Source organism: Temnothorax longispinosus, chromosome 10 (genome assembly GCF_030848805.1).
Source record: "Temnothorax longispinosus isolate EJ_2023e chromosome 10, Tlon_JGU_v1, whole genome shotgun sequence".
Lineage (NCBI taxonomy): Eukaryota > Metazoa > Arthropoda > Insecta > Hymenoptera > Formicidae > Temnothorax > Temnothorax longispinosus.
Window position 1 is genome coordinate 7368068 of NC_092367.1, and position 17802 is coordinate 7385869.

Genomic DNA, 17802 nt, shown 5'->3' on the forward strand with positions numbered 1-17802 from the left:
AATCTTGAGAAAAAAATTTTATAATTATAAAACAAATCGTTGTGCTATAGTAATCATATATCGATACGTATACCGTATCAAAATGTCGATACAACAGATTAAATAACATATGTATACATTTTTAAACAAAAAAATTATGTGTTTTTCAACTCCTACATTTCTCACTTTTTCAATATCTTTTTCCTTTTTAGACGGCCTTTAAATTTACGAATATATCACATTTTAATTTTCTAGAAACAGAACAATAATAATAATATGGTGAACGTTTCAAAAATAAGAAATCTATTTTATCGATTGATATGAAAACCAACAAATTAATTCGTTCACGTAGTTGATAAGAAACGTGTAGAACAGAGGGCGAAACTTGAACACGAATTGCTCAAAGCACATCACAATTGTTATTGCAAATAACCTACATAATTAAGAAAAGAGAGTAAGGTATATATATATTGTACATATTCCAAAATAGTCATATTTCTTTTGAAGAAAGAATAATAGAGAGAAGAAAATGACAAATTATTATGACCATTTATGACAATTTTGAAAAGATTTATAAAATCGGCATTATTATATAGTTTAAAGTAAAAAAAATCAAAGTAAGTTAAATAAAAATGTGAAAAAAATTTAATATATAAGGATAGAAAAGAATTTGAAAAAAAATTAAAAAAAGAATTATTTAAATAATTATTTATATATACTTTAGAAATTAAAATTTTCTGAATATTTGTTCTTCTCTTTCCAAAATTTACAATTCATACCTTTGTACGCGCGCGCATACTGCCGTAGTAGTGTAGATACAACTGAAAAGTATTACAATAACTTACAAACTTGCAAAATTGTAATCCTTTAAAGTAACGTGTTTGTGGGGAGGATATTTATATAATAGTTCCAGAGGGTTACATTGCAATTTTGCAAGTTTATTTAGAAGCAACAATAGGAATAAAAGATTAAATTATAATATTACTGAGTTATAATGTTGGGATCGTTATAGTTACGATATAGCTTTCTTTCTCTCTCTCTCTGGTACACCATCAAATCCTAAAATAACAGTAGGAAATGAAATAAATATACTTATGTGAAAATAAAAAATGTAGTTAACAATATATTTTTTATTGGTGCCATCGATACATGTATGTACGTAGACAGCATATTATACTAGCTCGCCGAACAACGGTGAGACGCGGTATCCGCTGACGTCACGATGACCCGGCGCGACCCCGATGAACCCCGGCAGCGATATTAACATAGCGATTTACAATTGCTTATACGCGCGTACAATCGGTTGATTTCCGCTCATTGACTCTCTTTTTGCGTATCCATTTCATGCGTTTTAATAAATCCGTTATTAAGGCCGTCTTCGAAACGGATCTACGAAGCGCGAATAAATATAAAATAAACTAGCTATATCGGGTTGTTGTATATGAAACATTGCATCCTGAGAGTTCCCGTTTCAAACGACACAATAATAATTTAATTACAGCCTCTATAAGCAAGACGAAAAGAAAAGCGCATATATGTAATATATGATAGCGTTTCATAAAATCTGTGTTCGGAATTGAGGGAATTTATTTTTCCTCATCCAATTCTCATTTGAGCAAACTTTGAAACGCCAATTAGAAATTCTTTCCCTGCGAAATGTAATTTTCCATGGAAACGGAAATGATACGTACGACAATCTAAGGCACACAATCTAAGGGCCACGCCCGTTTATAAAGGGAATGGCCAAACGATGTAGAAGAGAGGTCCTCTCTTTGACTATCTTTCTCTCTTTTTGCCATCGATCCTCTATCTATGGCACTCCCATGTTTGTCAACCGACCTACGCCCCCATCATCACACAGTTTCCAAACTACACGCAGCTACAATCAATCGACTCGAAGAACAAAACCGCTATAATAATATGTATATCCCGTTATAAAATTCAATTCTTTGTGCTCACACGTTATGCGAAAATAAAATACAACATGCATTATAATAAGCGTTACAATAATATGTTACAATATATAAAATTAATCGAAAGCTATACGTCTCTTTGCAATAGATTTCTTTCGAAAGATTTCTAATATATGTTTTCTCTTATAATCTTGTCTTTGCTGATCCCCCGCCCGCGTCAGCTTACATAATAAAAATATTCTCATAGTAAAAATGCTTATACGGATACACCGAAAATTGATTGTTACGCCATTGGCGTTAGTCGCGTTGATCTCGAGCGAACGCGTTTACAAAGCGTAATAAAAAAGGGGAGCTAATTATAGTTGCGGTCTATCTTGGAGAACCGAGGGGGCGAAAGAGAACACGACGACAAAATGAAAATGAAAAGTACTTGTAGCAGAGGAAGAGAGAGGGAAGGGTGTAATCTTTTCGAGTGTCGCGTATCCTATCAATAAGGACCGTACGAAGCAGCTTATTGAGAGAGCCCGCACACTTTTCTTCCATATTGCATCATACCATTACTGCAATGATGTCTTTTTTTTTTTGTATAATACACATGTCGTTTTTATATTATATTTTTTTTTACGAAAGATCTTAAAAATCTTGTAAAGAAGTTGAAACCACGCGTACATATATACACGTGTTGTCCTTATTTTCTAAACATCTCAAACTCTTATAAGTATCTATTATTATTACTATATAAAAATTAATCTGAACGTATATAAGTTTTTTCTAAATTAATATATATCGATTCTTTATCAAAGATAAAAAAAATATATATTTGTAGATCGTAATTAATTTAAAAGTTAAGAGAGACAAGTGTGATAACTCGATTTTTCAAGACAATGATATAGAATAACGAAATTTTGGCCGTAAAATCTCACAATCTCTTATGCTCGCCTAGCAACACGATTTCAAGTTGAAGTCACGGGAGCATGTGATAACGCGAACGCGTGTACCCGGGCGAGCATATCTCGGGTTATCGGTTTTTTTTCGGTGACAGCAGTAAGTAGCGAGTGAGCGCGGAAAGTGTATGATTAGCTATGCGAAGGAGATCACGCGGCTGGACCATAGGTCATCCCGGGCGAGAGATAGATTCGAGACGATCCGCCATCAGATCGAATTGACCGCTTTTCATTTGATGAAATACAATAATTTATGTATACATTAAGTAATGGAGATTATTATTAATACGAGTAGATGGAAAAGTCGCACGCACAGCCATGCACACGCTCATGTCACATGTGCATGAGAAATTAATGTGTAAAACAATGAAACACTCGGAACAATATATCTATTCGCAGAAAATTGTTATTTTTTTGTTGTATAATAAATAAATATTTGTAAAATATTTCATAGAATTTTTGTTGCACTAATCTCTCGCGCGCGTGTAGTTAATATAATGTATAGAAATAAAAGATTCTAAAGGTATGTCCTTTATTATAGAATTTAAACGCTATTTCGGCATCTACTATATAGGAAGAAAAAAAGAAAAGAGGAAAAGAGCAACGGAAAGAAGAAGAAAAAAGAAGAAAAGGAAAGAAAAGATTAGGAATAAATACTACGTCGTTCTCTAAATACTACGTTATCGTTACTTGGAAAACTACCATGAAGAATATACATATAGCGGTCAATGCCGTCGCCTGGGTACTATTAGTCGAGACGCCTCTGGTATATTTTCGTCATGGCCTACTAATACACTTTACGAAGTAAGTCTCGTCTTGAATCATTCCTCTGTGGACTCTGATAACACACAAAATGTTGGAAAATGCTATTATGTCCCAAAAAGATTAGCACGTGTCTCGTACATTTTAAATCGATATATATATGATATATTACGTATGATATATTACATAACGATAAATGGTAATTTGAAACGGGAAAGAAATTAGGAAAGTGCGGCAAATGTATAATTTGCAAGTTTTCTTTGACACATATTTGTTAAAAAGGAAACAAATAATATATTTTGAGTTCGATAATCAAGGAGCTCGTCGTTGATGTTAAAATCGTAAATTGTGAAGTAACTCATTTTTCTGTATAATGTATATTATTATTATCGTAATGCCCGTCAAATATTTAAGTATCTCAAATATTATTTCTGCCAAGGATTGTCCATTTGAGTTTTACGTTTTAACGTCTTGGCAGTTTATCGACGACCGTCTTTCAAACGGTCTTTGTACAGGGTGCGACGGATAGGTAGAAGTAGAATTACAGAATCACGCGCGCTTCCATATATTCATGAACACAGTCGCTCGCATAGGAAAAGTGCATTTGCATGTGAACAGTGCGGGTCTCTTCGGGTCGGCAAATATCTGACTTTGTTCAACGTATAATTAATTTCGAACATAAATCGTGTGTTTTTCCATTATATTATTTTAAAGACAGAGAACCCTTGTCCGTTATTTCTCAACATTATGAGAAATTTATTATAAATGAAATATTTTCACAAGTTTGATATCACACAATTTTTTCACGAGATTAAAAATATAATTTAAAAAAGAAAGCACTAAAATAATTATCTTCTTTTACCTGCTTGAAAATATAGAATATAACATGAAACAATTTAAGCCTTATAAGATGATCTTTATACATATCCATCATCCTTGCTTTGCGCATGAAATTTATTTTGCCGTACTGTTATCAACGAAGCCTCTGGTCCCCTATTTCGTAAGAAGAACGAATGACGACGGCGTCGTTCTGATAAAATTTTTTGAATTTAGGTCACAGAGGGCAACATTACGGGGTCGTTGGGGTCAGGATAAGTCGATAAGATTATTGACGTTAAACGGTTATAAGTGCATCGGTTATGTAAAACGATACGACGAAAACGAGATGGATTGTAGGACGACAAAATGACACGCGTTAATATAAGATGATTAAAATTCAGCTCTCATTAAGATTTAGGATAAAGACTGTTTTCCCAAACCGGAAAAGTTCTTTTATACCATCTCCATTTATTACTTGTCTTTCTCTCTATATTTTCTACTTTACTTTATGTTTTTTATCACACTTCTTTATTCTGTTCTTCTTTCATTTTACTTCTCATTACGCCTTCTTTCTTCATTTTATCGTTTTCTCGTTTTATTTTATTCCACTTAATTTCCTCATATCTTATTTCCTCTTAAATTTCATGTACATAATCATATGTAAAAACTAATATTTTATTCTAATTTATTATGTTAAATTTGACTTTACGCTCTCTTCATTTTCTACATATCATTTTTTACATTTTATATTTTATTCCGTAATAAATTAAACACATTTCTTGGAACGTAGACTAACCAGTAACAAATAACAATTAAAAATATGTATATCGGATTTCAACTTTCGTTATCTTTTTGCTCTTGCCCGACCGTGTGTCGTGCGATCCTTTTTACTCGTTTATGCGTTTGTTGGTCACGTGCGCGACGCTCGCGGTAACTATAATACCTATAGCCGCAATCGCGTGATCGCAAAGCAGAATTTCAATATGTTTCAACGTCCGATCTATTTTATATTATAATTCAAACTTTGTCTACTTTGTTTTTGTTATTCAAATCCGAATGCAAGTCGAAACGAGCTTTACCAATAATTGGAGTCCTACGACAAGAGTCCTACGACACTGGGCGGTCCTGCGTATGCGTATGTTTAATTATTGGAACGCACGCACAGCGATCCTGCAAGAAAGCATGTTTAACCTGCTGATCAAGGGGCGTGGTGGCCTTTGAACATCACACACACACACACACACACACACACACTCATGTATATATGCAATATATAACGTAAATAGGGATCATAATAGAAATTAAAAATGCTCATTTATACATATGTATGTATGTACACATATATAATATCACACACACGCATACGCACATGCGCGCGCATGTGTATATAATGATACAGGGTAGTCCTGAAAAGTTGGTCAAAATCAGGGATTGGATTGGACTCGTCATAAAAATGAAAAAAGTTCCCATAACCATTAGTCCAAAAACGCATCCGAGATCGTATTATCAACAGTTGCAAAATTATAAGAAATACACGCCAGGCATCTTTGAGCGTGTTAGACAGTCAATGGTTATTAGACGCATGGAAACGTGTGTTTAGTTAACGGGACATTTTCAACAACTTTCTGTAAATTAAAATAAAAATTAAGTTTTTTCCTTTTATGGCCTTCCATTTTTCTGAATAAAGTATTAATAATTAAATGAGTCGTAACTCCTGCGGGATGCGTTTTGGGACTAACGTTTATGGAAACTGTTTTCATCCTTATGACGAGCTCAATCCAATTCCTGATTTTAACCAACTATTTCAGGACCACCCTGTATATACATGCTTATGCACATGCTTATATATACACGCGCGCAACAAAATTTCTTAAATTTTTCTTCCGAAAGATAAAGCTGCTTTGAAAAAGCAACAAAATATAAAAATTACGAAAGAAACGTCGCTAATGATTCCTTATTTGTATCATATAAAGAAACTAGCAAACAACCCAACAACAACAAATCCTAAAATATCAAGCAACACGTTCAAATATGCTCGAATGAAACAAAATTACGAAAAAAATTATCCTAATGTCCTAAAAAAAATATCCTAAAATAAAATATAATACAATCACATTAATATACAATATAAACTTATATTAATAAAAGTATACATATAATGCGCCACATGTTGCTAAATGATGACGCACTGCGGACTAACGTAATTAATCTAGTAGAAACGGTATATTTCTAAAAAATTGTATAAGTTTGTAAATAAATATAATATAGCACAATAATCTATAATGTTGTTGTAAAATATAGAGTATATGTATTACTGTGGTTGGGATCAGAGATGTAAACCGGTTCTGAAGCGAAGCGGTTGGACCCCAATCCAAATTTGGATAAACCAAAGGTAAACTCTAAACAGAGTTTAAGTTTCGACTAACTTCATTTTGTGATCAATTCATGTTCATGAATGAAAATCATTTTATTTATCATATTATCCAAATATTCATATTCACAATAAATTATTTTATTATATATATGTATATGTCATCATCTTAATAAATTTACTAATTTTTCCAATATATTGCTAAAGTGTATTTCCTAAAGTGTATAAAAATATTAAATAATATCTCATTAATATCGTTATTAATTGTTTCCTATACATTGTTATTCCTATAATTTTTAATATACGAATCAAAATTTAAACTAAGGCATAAATATAATTTTGAAATTTACTTTAAATTATTTAAAATAAAAGCAATTTAGAAATTAAAATCAATTTATAATAAAGACTAAAATTCAAGTGCGATGTCTTTATTACTGTGACCGCAAGCGTACGAAGTTGAATCCTGAACGGAAAATCGTCACGAAAAAAACGCAATATGCATCTGTTGGAAGTATTCAGCAAAATATGTTGCAAAGGACATAATATCGCGCCTTTGATTCTGTTAACGCGTGCACACGATGGCACGTAAATGCAGTCATTGCCCCGGCCCGCCGCACCAGTGCGCCAGGCCGCCAGGCCGGTCGACCGGCCGCCGCGCCGCGCCGCCGCCGCGCCGCGCGCCGGGCCGGCCGAACTGCCGCCACTGCCGCCGCTGCCACCTGCGCCATTCACGGCCAGCCAATCCTATAGCGTCGCCGAAACCGCGTGAGACATCGCCTTTTCCCCTCGCCACCCTCTTGCTCTTGCCGCTTGCCGCGTCGACATGACGGGCCGGACTCCGGAGTAGTCCGGACTCCGGAGTTGGTCGCAGTTGCCGGAGTTCGAACTGTTCAGACTGTTCAGAGTGGTCGGAGGAGTTCGGAGTGACGCGGCGCGACTCAACTCACCTTCTGATCTTCTGAACTCGACATGCTTCCGCGCGCGCGCGCTTCCCCTATGCTGCCCTATGCACACGTAGCGCGGTAGTGAACGAGTGCGGTAACGGCATGCCGATGGGGGTAAGTTACGACTTACGACGACGGTCACACTGGTCACAGCACGCTGGTGAGGTGGGGATTGTGGTGAAGCGCGCGCCGGGTATAGTACGATAGAAGGGGAAGTCGACGGTCGACGGTGCGTTGCCAGCCGGTCGACGCACAACGCGGCCGCTCAGTTCGCTTCGATCGACCGAAGCGCGTGGATGTTGTTTGTGTGTAGTTGGTTTTTATTCTCCTCGTCTTCTCCTCGTCTCGCCTCTTTTCGTCTCTGTTCGTTTCTATTCGTTTCTTTTCGTCTCATCTCTATTTTAGCCTCGTCTCTGTTCATCTCGGTTTTAGTCTATTCTATTCTATTCGTCTCGTTTTTATTCGTCTCTCATCTCATCTCATTTCTTCTCGTCTCGTCTCATCTCATCTCATCTCATCTCATTTCATCTTATTTTATCTCATCTCATCTCGCTTCATTTCGCTTTGCTGTGCTTTCTTCGTTTTCTTGCGCCTCCATTCATGGCGTAATGTTAAATTGTAAAAAACGTAAATGAAGAAAAAAAATGGATAATATATTTCGCTAATGGGAGATAATTGATTCTTTGACGATTAAAAAAAATACAAGCTTAATTTCCATCTTCTCTTCCATCCTTCTTTCCGAAGGAAGGATGGAATTTGGTTTGATCTAGAGAGACTGGTGAGGCTTCAGTCCTTCTAGGTCCCTCTATCTTCCTCCGTTGTTGCTCCTACCTTCCCTTCCCTTCTACCTCTTCTTTGCCCCCTCGCCATCTTTCTACCTCCTCTTGAATATCGTGTGCTACACGCTTCCGGCTGACAGTGCGCTTTTTAGGCCTGCGCGCGCGACTCGCGCGATGGACGTCGGAATCCCCTCCCTCTCTCTTTCCTCCCAGCGTGACTCTCGATGAACCGCAAATCTCCCTGACAAATGAAGAGGGTGGAGTCCGTCGCGAACGTTTCATGCAAGATCGCGAGGCGTTTATGATACGGCGACGATGATGATGATGACGGGTGGTGATGATGATGATGATGAGGAGGAGGAGGAGGAGGAGGAGGAGGGGTAGAAGGAGGAGGAGGAGGAGGAGGAAAAGGAGGAGGAAGAGGTCGAGGATGATGATGATGATGATGGTGATAACGACGACAACTACGACAAGCGAGACGCGTATCCGGGTGTATCAGACTCCATGCACCAAAAGACAGGCGCCATGTCGTCGTTTTCCTCGAGCAACCGACCGATCGATCTTCTTCAGTGGCGTGCACACAACTAGCTTGTAAATATTCTGCGCTTTGTTGTCAGGTAAGTGAAGGTCGCGATGAGCGGACCTGAGATCGAAACAAATCGTACTTGTGATAATTGTAGCCTAAGTGACTTTTCAGTTTTCACAAATACCTTATTGTTATAAAAATGTTCTTTGTTTTGTGTTTATTTGCTTAGAAATATCTTACGTTATATATTATCTATATCTAATATATATAAATTAGAAGTGATGTATATTTATTTCCTCTAGTTTCAGTTTTCACTTCTAATTTCAAATCCCGTCAAATCCCGATATTTCTCCTTTCTTATTGTTAATAATTAAATTTCCTGAACGGTTTTTACAAATTAAAAATGTTTCACCGCGAGATAATTCACGCATTTCGGATATATTTATTACAAAATTATTATTTTCAATAAATGCTGTTTGCACGATTATACCTAATACACAAAATTCTTACTATTAAATCTTAATTTCCAAGTTTCGAGACTTACGTGTACTAAGATTTTACATAGACGAATAGTTTGTCATTAAGTCCATAATGTGTCAAAAAATTATCATTGATTGAAATTATTTGCCTTTGAAAAGTTTAAAGCAACTTTTATATAGAACATTGATAATAATTTTATTGGACTATACAAATATTTTGCGCATTTTTCTTGTATCTCAAAATAAAACTTTTAAGAGTTTAGTCTCAAGAAAAATTTAGTCATATAAATTTAAAAAATATGAATCTGTTACTACCCTAAAATTTTCTTATTCACTTGGATATATGTACTAAATAATGTGTTAAAATGAAAGTTTTAAACAGGAAATTGACATATCCAAAATGGTTGCTGTTTTCTGCAATATTTAATTTTTCGTGTGAGAAAGATAAACCACATTATCTCATTTTATTCTACATTTTTTACCTCTTCCATTTGTAATAATCCTATCTATAATTTTTTTCTCTTTCTTTCTCCTTCTTACCCTCTGCTTCTATATATACATTTATTCTACAATTTCTTATTCTTAAATAAAAAAAAAATTTCTTAAACATTTTTTAATTTATATAACTGACTTTATAAAACTTTCGTTTATAAATATGTAATATTAGAATATGTGTAATATTCTGAAAGATTTAAATAATTTATAAATACATGTGTGTGTGTGTGTGTGTGTGTGTGTGTGCGTGCGTGTGCGCGCGTGTGTGTGTTGTATATTTTCGACAATTTTATAAATTATAAAAAAAAATTAGAGAAATTCTATTTAAATGTGATATTAATTATCATGACTATTAATTAATTAATTTTTTTTACTGTTATAGAATGCAGCACATGTAATTTTTTTAGTGTAAAATAAGAAAAGTGCGTAATGTATGAGAAGTAATCCGTGAAATAACTTATCTGGCAAATGCATAATTTTTAACATTGATTCTAAATGTTTTACTCATATATGAGACATCTATATACGTTATACTATATTATATTATAATATTAATATAATTTTCTTTTATGAATATTATTTTGTTGTTGGAATGCTGAACTGGTCTTTTTTTAACGTAAAATATTAAGATACTTATTGTTAATGTAATATGAATTTGGGAAAATAGTATTTTGAAAAAAGATAACGTTAATCTAAAGTATAAAATTTATTTATTTATTACGAAAACTACTTTATTCGTTTAATAATTTATTTATTCTGTTTTGTTTTTACGATATTTGTTTTCTTTTTTCTTTTTGTAGCATAAGATGTAAGAGAGTGAAATAAATATGCGAAAACATAAAAAATTAATATTTTCGGTACGATGTCGGGTCGAAGTGTAACTCACTATCAATTACGTAATGGCGAGATAACGTGGTCACCACGTGTTTTTAGCACAGTTCGTAAATGAATCGTGAAGATAGGTACTGAATTAAAAATATCAAATGTGTAAACTATAAAGAATAAGTACTAAGTAGTGAAATATTTTATTTAATTTTTATTATTTGTAATTGCGTCGTTTTTTCTTTTTTTTTTTAACTTGTAAAGCGTCAATGTGACGTAAAGAAACAGCTATAAACGTGATACAAAGTTGAGCTTATAAAAATTTATATTTCCTCAGGATTTCTGAAACTATAATAAATAATACCGAATTACTTAAATGATTATTTAAAGTATTTAAACTAAATAAATACTGCACATAATCTTAAAATGTTACCTTTGAAGCGTAATTTCATATTATTTCAAAAGAAAATGCGCTAGAGTATTTAACTACTTAATAATAAATGGAATAGTTTTCATTCCTACATCGAGCGAATTTCGCTCGGATGAACGGCGCACCCAGTACCGAGTACTGATGGCGTAGTGTTTAATTAAATTAACCACGTTATAGATATAGAGCATAGAGTTCCCTGAGGTCATTCCCGTGTCATATCAAGTTTATTTCGACGTATCACTCTTACTCGTAAGTTTTTCTATCTTGTTGTATCTCTGAATTCAACACTTTTATACTGTTTTTATTCGGGAATGTTTACGTTTCTTTTATCCACTCTGAAATAAGAGTTTGAAAGTGTCTATGTCAAATATCCTATTGATCTAAACTAGATAGAGAAATTCTCATTCCTGAATATCGTAGCTGTGCTTAACAATATAACAGCTGTATTCCACACATCTATGACAATGTGAAATAAAGAGCTTAAAAAGATAGACTTGGGATATTTTAATTGAAAGTTATTATCATTTTGATCGATGTGTGAATAATATCTGGATGTAACTACGACCTGAAAGGGTTTAACTTAAAATTAAATGTAAAGGCATATACGGCACCTAACTGGTACCTTGTTTGAGCGTGGATAGCGAGCAGCAGCACGCTCTTATCCTCCGCCGGATGGAGGAGCTGTAGAGTGTAGATAGAGAGTGTAGATCCCCTCGCTTATACTCGAAACGCGTCGAGAGAGAGAGAGAGAGAGAGAGAGAGAGAATGTGTCGCGTCGACAGTCACGTATAGCGCATGCGCGAGCGTGGATAGTCTGGCGCCAGCAGGTGCGGTTAAATATAGCTTATGCAACGGTATCCTCTCTCTTGACTCTCTCCGCCTTTTTCTCACTGTCCTTCGTTCTCTCTTTCTCTCCCTTTCCGTCCCTCTCTTCCTCTATTTCTCTCTCTCCCCATTCCATTTCTTTTCTCCTCTCTCTCTCTTTCTCTCTCTCTCTCTCTCTCTCTTTCTCTCTTCATCTTTCTCTACTTGCCGAAAAAACACTTAAACACGTGATTAATATGTATATAATATATCAAGGTGTTTATATAGAGGTCGGAGCTCGTCCTCTATATAACCTAATCGTTACTTTATTGACATGTTTAGTTGACCGAAATAATTGTGGCAGCTTTTATTTTCAGTCTAATTTGATTTCTATGAAATTTGTATAGATTTATTCGACATTACGCTAATGTATCCGAAAAAATATAAGTATTAATTAACTTGTACTTTTTTAACATTATGCCATGTACATTATACCACGTTTTCGACATTCGTATTTGTAACATATGTAACATAATCACAACTCATTATAAGTATACGTCGTAAACTTAATACGTTACCATAACACAATGGTATCATATACCTTAATTTACATACCATGGGATGTACTACTCTATTATATAATATTAGTACAATATAAATTATAAATATTTGTATTATTGTTTTAAATAACTTTAAATAACGGATAGGTGAGTTTTTGTACAATTTGAACGATATTATGTACAAGACCGTAAGTGAAGACTTTTTTCATGATTAGGCTTTTATGATTAGGTCGGTATACGATAGAAAAAAAATTACAGAGAGAAAGAGAGGAAAGATTAAACAATGTAATAATAACGTTTAACTTTATGTGACTTCTTTTATGCAAGTTTAACAAACAGTAATAAGATTTTTAATAATTTATTTACGATTAGCACTGACTCTAATTACCATCTCTTGGTATCGTTACAATCAGAAAACTTACGATCGTGAATTCGCCAAGTCATTTGCGTACTTTAATACGTATCATTCGTATGATACGCGTGCGGTATGTTGATCGAGAGGCTTCATTTGCATCTGCAACAAACATGGTGCCTCAGCCGCATATCTCACATCTTATAATAACCCGACATTTCCATTCATCCAGCATCCATCTTATTTCTCGCGTTTCCTTCGGAATCGAAGGCCTCGCGACTCGCGATACACGTCGCAGGTGGATGCAAGCAACGCAATACTTGACACTTGTAAGATGTTTCAACATTTTGCTTGATAAACTTTCTTTACGAATTTTTGTAATAAATTTGTAAGGATTTCCCCTCCCCCTATCTCTCTCTTGCCGGATGACATTGTCAAGGGAGATCATTTAATAATAACAGTTCTTTTTACACTTATTTCAAGTTTACCTGCTTAATCTTTCACGTTCAAAATGTCCGAGATACTATAAAAATATATATATATATATATATATATATATATATATATATATATACACTCTGATTAATTTGCTTATCTAAATATTTAGAAACGATTTTTCTTTCGTAAGATGCCACATTTCGTAATTACTTGTCCAAGTCTTTTAATGTCTTCCTAAATTTTCGGAATTACATAGACACGACTGTTTTCTTCTAATAATACATTTTTAAATACGAGATACTTTTCATTCTCTCTTGATATCGACTTGACAATATCAAGCAGCAGATACTATCAGTTTCTAAATAATTATTACTTTTCTTACAGCAATTTTTGTTTTATCTCTATGTTATAATCACATCACATATAAGAAAAGAAAAGACATATAAATTATTCAGTTTCATATTAAATAAGGGTTTTAAGTATATTATATTCAGTAATCTTGTCGATATCTCGAAACCAGTGTCAAAATTATCAATATATTGATACAGATTGATTTCGGTTTGAACAAGTGTTTTTCGATAGCTCGTCGAATGTTAAGAGAATCATTGGATATCGATACACGTATAATATCACGTACATCTACGTTTATTCTGCTATAGTTCGGTACTTTCTGTTTTCGCCACTTTTTGCCTATAAATGAAAAAATTTCCAGTCATTTTTCTATAATTCTATATGAAGGATTGCAATCGTAAGAGAAAGTGAATAAGATGTAACGTTGCCAAGTACAACGCCTTTATGTAATGTAAAAGTATATAGTGCAATTAATTTTCTATATAAAAATATATAGAATTCTATTTATATTGTATACAGTAATATAATATTTATAATACAAAAATGTGTGTTTGAACATTACTTCTCCAATGGAGTGATGCTTATAAAATGATGAAAATTTTTTCCTTGAGATTACGATTTTCGACGGTTATCGGTCTTCTGTCGTTATACTGCAACACTTTAGATAATTATTGATAATACAATGATACGTACGAAAGCATAACGCGTATTCTGTTACAAACTCACAGTAACTCAGTCTCCAATCTGAACTTTACCGCCTCGGTAAAAATTTTTTTTCCTTTTACTTACGTTGTTCTCACATTGCTTTGCATTTACCCATTTCGCCACGATCGCACGCAGGCAAAGAAATAAGGAAATGACATTAAGTACTTGTTAGTGATTAATTGAGAATACTCTCTCACTTTTTGATTTTCATAGCTTTATTTATTTTTATCTTTTTATTTTCTTTTTAAATTAAAATAAAGTAATTTATAAAACGTTGACTTCTTAAATTTAATTTTTTGAGATTTTTCAAAGTTAACTTAATTAATATTAAATTAAGCTGTTACATCTTTCTTTAAACAAATGAAAATTGAAATATCTGCACACACAATAAAGGAAATTATTCGTAAATAAATTTGTCAGACGCAGCCGTCTTTAAGAAGTGTGTTAATGTTCATTGTGGATATCAGTCTTATACAGTTATATTATCCTAAAGAGTTATCGATACAACCATTAGAATCAGTATAACGTACCAGTTGCGAGTAGTATCGAGCGATTGTCACTTTTATATACGTACATTGCAAATTGCACATTTTTTTCTTAAATTTACTGATTCGTCTCATTATTTAATCGTATAAAACTATTAGAGTGAGAAGTTATCGCAAAAATGAATATTTAATTAAATATTTCGTATCATTCTCACGTCAAAATATTAAAATAAAACAAATTATAAACAAATATCTTGTAAGATGTTATTTGTTTATGATTTTACTTTAATCTTATTATACAATCAGGGGAATTACATTATGTAAAAAAAAAAAAAAAAAATATATATATATTAAGTAACAAGAAATGGTATATATAAGATTATGATTTATAATATTAGTTTCCTTTTAAATATTTTATAAATAAAGAAATGTTGCGTTATTTTTGTCACCTATATAATCCATTCGTTTAAGCCGCGCTGGTGCGACGACCAGTTTGGAACTCGCTTTCACGAATATTGCTGTGACGACACCTGCATATAAATGCAGGGATCGTCCGTCGTTTCTGAGGATTTTCGTTTTAAATATTTAAATGTGGCCGTGCGAGTGACCGAAAAGTAGATATGGTTAGAAAGCAAGAGAGAAAACGTGAAATATGCTGCGCGCCCACTACATAAGCGTCGCTCAATGTAAAACGCAATTAAAAAAAAAAAAGACTTGACAATTTGAGGCCACGTTCTTTCCCGTAATTCTTGAACGAGAATGTGACTTCTATGATATTTCGATTTCATAAATGATCAGAAAATGATGCTTGCACACTTATTAATTTTCTTAATGTAAAATTGTTTTATTGAGTGAGTGAGTGAGTGAGAGAGAGTGAGAGAGAGAGAGAGAGTGAGTGAGAGAGAGAGAGAGAGAGAGAGAGAGAGAGAGAGAGAGAGAGAGAGATAAAAAGAAACATGAACGTAATTAGACATTATCAGTCAAAAATATACGTATAATATACCTATAGTCATTTTTTAATTCATTTTTTTTTTTAGTAATTTCGACAAGGTCCACATTCCAAAGTCAAGTATCGGATATCCAGCGGATAAAAGAAGAAAAAAAGAGAGAATGTGCCAGAAAGTGCAGTTGAAAAAAAGAAGTGACTTACAAAGAGCAAAGATGCTCTTCACGTGGCGGCAAGATGGCTGCCGGCGGATGGAGTATCTGTTCACATCTTACCGGGCAGCATTAGATTGAAGTTGAAGGTTCTAATACTGTCAGGTAAAGATGTCGTCAGGATTCCGAAGACGACGATTCAAATGAAGACGAAGAGGACTTATCAATGAATAAAAGCAATTTTAAGATTTCAATACAGAGCGTTAAAGAACACGCCAATTTGTTTCATTTTCTTCTTCTCATCACCTTTTATGAGAAATTTCAGTATTTGTCTATGTACATAAATGAATTAAATTATAAATTTCTTATTAATGTGAAAGAAGTGCCCGTGAATTTGTGTGTATATGAACAAAATATAAAGAGAACGTGTACATATATAAAGTTCGATATAAATTAAGTAAACGAATCTTTTTGTAATAATGTTTACAGGCGACTAAGAAATTCCTGCGATATAGTTGAAGGTCCTTGCCATCATATAATTTCGTAAATTCTTCGTGATAAGGCATATAAATATCTCTCGCTTCCGTACGTGATAATAAACAATCGTATATTTTACGGAATCTTATCAGACGACGATTGGGTATGAGAATACGCCTACTCTTCTTTTTTCTAGAGCCACAATTATTAAGTCTTAATAAATTTTTTACAATGGAATCAAAGAATAGGTATAATTAAAATGAAATTTGTACTTTATGAATATATATATATATATATATATATATATATATTCGTTATGTTATTGTTATACCAATGTATGATTAATCATGAATCTCAAATATGAGGAGTCGAATTAATATTGTTTTGTTCTTTTGTCTTTACTTGGCGGAAATGATCAAATAACATTTAATATAATGAAACGATTTTCGAGCAGCGATTCGATGTGATTCTTTTGAGTTTTACTTGGCCACGCCAAAGCCTGCTCGCTCCTCGAGGGAAGGAGCAGGGGGAGGGGGGAGGGCTACAAAAAGACCTAAGTCTTCGCGCGAGTAGTCTAATCTAAAAATAGAGGAAACGTCGTCTGAAAGTTTCTCGGCGAGAGCGGATTGAAAATTCATATATTAAATGTTCCGGAAAAGTATCGTAGGAAATAGAAAATTTTATCTTGTGGATTATTAATATAGAATCATTCTCTCTTAATCTGTAATACATAATAATATATGATATATACACATATACATATGTATTAATGTAGAAAAATATATAATATAAAGATATATTATTTTTATAATTATGTGTGTTATACATTTTATTATATACATATATAATGTAAAATTATATGCAATAATCTATTGTAAATTGTGATATAATATTAATCTTTTAATCACGTATTAAAAATTTCCAACCTCGAATCTTTTCTAATTTTATTAAAAGTTGAGCAAATATTGTTTACGTGTTTATTGACGAAGCAGCTTTGGATAATGAAATAATATAATTTTATTTATTTATTTTATAAATAAATATATAAATAGTCAGTTTATCATTTTTTATTTTAAATTTAACTTAAAATTAATATCCCTTTTTAGAGGGATAAAATAACACAAAAGAAAAAAACTATTTACAGTGAGTTTTGTATGATAATAGTATATACGTATATCCGATTTATATTTACTATTTGAATGAAAAGTACAATACTTTGCGTGTGTGTCAAATTTTGACTTTTTTTTTATTATATTTTATTTACTTTAA

At 33.1% G+C, this 17802-nt stretch overlaps 2 long non-coding RNA genes across 3 annotated transcripts; one reads left to right on the plus strand and one right to left on the minus strand.

Moving 5' to 3' along the window:
- Positions 1-1094: 1094 nt before the first annotated feature.
- Positions 1095-7868, minus strand: LOC139820147 (uncharacterized). Of its 2 annotated transcripts, none has more exons than XR_011733915.1 (2): positions 7736-7868; positions 1095-3674 (listed from the first exon to the last, which is right to left on the minus strand). It is a non-coding gene; the product is annotated as an uncharacterized lncRNA (long non-coding RNA). The 2 variants fall into 2 exon arrangements; XR_011733914.1 differs by having other exon boundaries at positions 1095-5587; positions 7736-7853.
- LOC139820146 (uncharacterized) lies at positions 6837-17344 on the plus strand. The gene is made up of 2 exons (XR_011733913.1): positions 6837-9128; positions 15996-17344. It is a non-coding gene; the product is annotated as an uncharacterized lncRNA (long non-coding RNA).
- The last annotated feature ends 458 nt before the right edge of the window (positions 17345-17802 follow it).